Source organism: Leiobunum rupestre, chromosome 11 (genome assembly GCF_980474605.1).
Source record: "Leiobunum rupestre chromosome 11, qqLeiRupe1.1.hap1, whole genome shotgun sequence".
NCBI lineage: Eukaryota > Metazoa > Arthropoda > Arachnida > Opiliones > Sclerosomatidae > Leiobunum > Leiobunum rupestre.
Window position 1 is genome coordinate 37,205,075 of NC_143394.1, and position 5,323 is coordinate 37,210,397.

Below are 5,323 nucleotides of genomic sequence, written 5' to 3' on the forward strand. Positions count from 1 at the left end.
ATAAAACTAGGTTCTTGCGTTAAAGAATATGTTTCCTGGGAGGTTTGTTAAAGGACCTCAACGTCGTTTGACTTTTACTATACTCGAAGACACTGTTACCTTCGACTACTACTAAAGGCAGGAATTTTCGGCCTCCGCCGGAAATAAAGTCCGCTAGATAAAGTGATCAATGTTAAATATTATTAAATTAGAGATAGGTTAAATTCATGGTCCGCAAATATACGAATTAAAATATTTTATCACTTAAATATTTAATATATAATAACACCGTTACGTAAGTACCTCAACCTCCGCCCTTCGTAATATCAAAGATAATTTAAACTCGTACCCTAGATTCGAAATCACTCTCTCGCGCGTTGCCGATAGCGTTTACCTACTTCCCGCTGGAACTCAGAAAAAATTCGCTCCATGGTTTGAGCCTTACCGCAACCGATGGAGCCCGATTTTTCTGAGGTCACGTGCCGGAAAAAGGTAAACGCTTCGCAACAAAACCGTCAATGGGAAAGCTCTTAGTATTCGAATCTAGGGTACGAGTTTAAATTATCTTTGGTAATATTATCTGCTTTTACCTTAAAAAGATCACGGCAACCCTAAATAAAGTTAATAAAGTTACTTTGATGTTTATTCATGTTAAATTCCGACCGCTTTAGTTGTCTCAGCTAACATTGATTTAGGTGATAAAATATGCGAAAAAGTAGATTAGTCCATAATTAAAAGGGATAATATAGCTAAACCCTAAACAAATTTGAAGAAATTAAAAAACTTACTAATAACTCGTACCAATAGGTCTTCGAGCAAAAAAACGCGAATCTCGGATCAAATAGATCTTCGAGCAATAAATTACATAAAAACTAAATAAAATAGCCAGAAATTCCAACGGTAGACCGGTTTCGTTCTATTTGGAACTCATCAGTACCGTGCGTCAAATGTGGCTGGCGACTGTTATATCGAAAAGAGAAACTAAGCCTAAACATTAAAAATTTCAAAACGCCTTGCAAAGCAACGGAAAGCTGAAAAGGGGGGAGTGTGGTGGAGAAAAGTATATACAATAAGTTAAGTTAGTAGAAACCACCTATGAACTGTGCGAAGGGTGATAAAATATGCGAAAAAGTAGATTAGTCCATAATTAAAAGGGATAATATAGCTACATGTAAACCCTAAACAAATTTGAAGAAATTAAAAAACTTAACATTGATTTAGCTTTCTTCGGACAGTCATCGATGTGGAACACCCTTGATCAGCCCTTTTTCCAGTACAATTGTCATTTATCGAATTAGCAAATGGAACATTCCATGAACATATTCCCGCGCTACGTTGTTTTTCGTCTGCTAGTAATTTGAATTTTCGCGTCTTGGTCTACCATTTTGCCAAAAAATCATAAAGGAACACGCAAAAATTTGCTCCGATCTCGATCCGTTGATCTGTCGAAATCGGCAGATCGGTTTTGGGTAATCTCGGAGCACTCGAGAGCAGAAAATGGAACACGGTAATCTTGATCGGAGCAGACCCGAGCACGCAAATGGAACATAATATGTTGATTAGAGCGATCTAGAGCGCTCGAGAGCAGTCAAATGTAAAACGCTATAAGATAAGATATATTTTAGTAATAGCGTTTTCCAATTGACTGCTCTCGAGCGATCTAGATCGCTCTGATCAACATTTTATGTTCCATTTGCGTGCTTGGATCTGCTCCGACCAAGTTTCTCGTGTTCCATTTGCCGCTCTCTGGGGCTCCGAGATCGCCCAAAACCGATCTGCCGATTTCGAAAGATCAACGGAACGGGATCGAGATCGGAGCAAATTTTTGCGTGTTCCTTGAATAGCGTTTTCCATTTGATTGCTTGAGATTCGCTCCGAGTCTGTCTCTGACGTCATAGACCTCGCCCCAATCGACTAGAGTAAAACCGCAAATGGAACATTCCATTAAAATATTTCCGCGCTTTGTTGTTTTTCGTCTGCTAGTAATTTGAATTTTCGCGACTTGGTCTGCCTATTTGGCCAAAAAAATCTAAAAGGAACACAAAAAAATTTGCTCCGATCTCGATCTCGATCCGTTCATCGGTCGAAATCAGCAGATTGGTTTTGGGCGATCTCGGAGCACCCGAGAGCAGGAAATGGAACACGAGAAACTTGATCGGAGCAGATTCGAGCACGCAAATGGAACATAAAATGTTGATCAGAGCGATATAGAGCGCTTGAGAGCAGTCAAATGGAAAACGCTATTAGATATTTTTGGCCAAATAGGCAGACCAAGACGTGAAAATTCAAATTACTAGCAGACGAAAAACAACAAAGCGTTGGAATATTTTAATGGAATGTTCCATTTGCGGTTTTACTCTAGTCGATTGGGGCGAGGTCTACGACGTCAGAGACAGATTCGGAGCGAATCTTGAGCAATCAAATGGAAAACGCTATTAATATCCAGTTTCAGTTTATGTGTTTTTTTTTTCAAAACCAAAAACGTAGTGCAGTTCAACAAATTATCGCTTTCTCGTCTGTTTCATATTTACTTCATTAAGCCTTAATAACTTTGATTTTGAACTGAGCAGAAAGTTGGACAGAGTAATTAAATCAGTTGGCCATCCCACTACAATACGTGCTTGTAATTATTTTTCGGGCGCACGTGTTTTTACTAGGAATATTAATATTGTAAGAATTCTGTAAGTTATTTAATATAAATTAAATATCATTTAACTATACCTAAAAAGCTAAAGCTTTATTAATCACTTTTAGTACTAATATTAAAGTCTTTAACGACAATAATGTTAATCATAAGTCTATGATTATGCCGCATAAGTGTATCAGTTAGTCAATGATAGCTACACATGGACTAACGTAGAATTTAGTATTTACGTCATACCAATAATTTATTAATTTATATTTTGTAGAGAATACCTATATCGAGACAAGCCACGTAGTGTTCGAAAAATACAACTTTTTAAATGGTAAATAAAAATAAATATTGGTTTATATTGTATGTTAATATGTTAAATCAAGAAAAATAATTCAAAAAACGGAATATATCAACTTTGAAAGAAAATGAAAAGAGACTTAAAACGGTTTTAAAATTCACAATTTATTTATTTAAAAAATCCAACGTTTCGGAGGAACTGTTCCTCCTTCTTCAGGGATTTTTACAAGTCTCCGAAACGTTGGATTTTTTAAATAAATAAATTGTGAATTTTAAAACCGTTTTAAGTCTCTTTTCATTTAGTGTTTCACAATGTGCTTCTCTTCACTTCAACTTTGAAAGATCTTAAACTTTATTTTCATTGCTCTACAAGTTTGTTCTAACATAAATGTATGTTTAAATTTTAAATAATTCATAAAAATATATTCTTTACCACTTTTCCCATTTTATACCATGCATAACGTTATTTACCATCTGTTAAATACCACTTCGGAATCATGAATGTTCCCCGAAAGTGGAAGGGTATAAGTAAAAACATCACCTGATTTGATTTTGTTAGAGGGAAGTAGCTTCCACTTCGATCATAAGATGGATTGGAAGCTTATCAAAAGAAATGTTAACGGCATCTATCTTAAGTTATTTAGAATGTTGTTACTGAGTATTCGAGTCGAGTAATATTGAAGTAATATTGAAGTCGAGTCGAGTAATCGAGTACTTTATTAAGGGGAAATTTTCTCTTATTCGAGTCAAGTAATTCAGAAAAACCTCGAGTAATATTTTTAACAAGTCATGTGATCGAGTCAGTGGCGGCTTAAGAAGGCTGGGTTCCCGGGGCGGCGGCAGTGTTTTGTGACACCCCCCAGGACCGTGCAGAAGTTTTGGCGGGTCCGTCTTCTTCAAAGTTTATTCGTTCTGATTTGCACCCCCCCCCCTCGAGCTTCTCCGATGGCACCCCCTGCTGCCCTGGTACCCGGGGCGGACCGCCCCTCCCCGCCCCCCCCCCTTAGGCCGCCACTGGATCGAGTACTTGATTAGGAGCTGGTTTTATTCGAGTAATTAGGAAATTAAATTTAAAAGGAGTATAAGCTAACTTTCATTGAGCACTGAAAAATATTCTTTTAATTTAAATGAACCACAGTTTCCACAAATTTTGTAACCTTATAGTGACTAGTGGGATATAAAAGAATAGTATACCAGGCTACTAGCCTAATTATATTTTTTTAAATAAATAACGTACCGTCTGTCCGTATATTGCTTAGGAAGTTAAGATTCCTGAGTCCTAACGCCGGCCGACATCCGAACTCGTGAAAAGACATCAAAGTGACACACTCCAAACCAAAACTAAAACTTAATATTGTTTGTAGGAAAACCGCGCAGGCGCACTACGTATTAAAAACCGGGCATTCAAAGCATTGGTTGTTTGTGCGTCTTGTAGGTACCGTTTATTATTGCCACCCCAAAAGTTGCAAACACCCCTCTTTGTACTTAAAATTGTTAGAGCAGCTTTTTCGAGTAATCGAGTACCCGGCTTTGCAATTTTTGGTACTCGATAATCGACAGGTATTTTCCAATTATTTATTTGAGGTCGAGTTCGAGTACTCAACCTCAAAAAAATCCGAGTATTCGATGATGTTCGAGTACTCGCACAGAACTACCGACGGCCCTACCGGAGTAATAAACAGAACGCCGTGTTTTTGCCAAGCCTTAATATGTCAAAAAAGCTACCTGGTTAAAAGGGAAAGCCATGGGGAACGCTTGTTTCTGCCGTAAAGGTGAAAAATTTCCATTATTTTAACAAGCACTATATAAACAATATCTTGTAGGTCCTGGCTCTCGGAAATATTACTACTTGGCAATTTCTTGGGAGGATGATTTATTCATTGAGTTGGGAATATTAATCTAGAGGTCCAATCAAAACGTCGGATTTCAGTATTTCGTGAAACAAGTTTTTAAAAAATAAGAATACTGTCGTCATTGACGAGAAAACTTTATCATTCTACCCGTGGCGCCGTCTATATCTCAATGGTTCGTTCAAATAAGACGCGTTTTCCGGCAAAATGATATTTTTTTCAAAAATAATGGATGGCGCCACGGGTCATATGATAACGTTTTCTCGTCATTTTAGAGGAGACGGCACATTCGTAATTTTCAAAAACTTGTTTCGCGGGTAGCAGATTTGATTGGATCTCTAGATTAATATTCCCAACTCAATGGATTTATTGAAGCGTCTATTCGGTTATTAGAATTTGGCGCGCAGCCGCGCGCCCTGGTACGGCCTGCCATCTAGGAGCAGGCCTCGCTAGCGAGATATTATCGATTGCGAAGTTTTATAGCCGCAGACGCCCTCTAGGCTAAAGCCGTGGCCTTTAGAGGCAATTTCGCGTTTTGTTTTCGTAACGCACGCCAACCAAA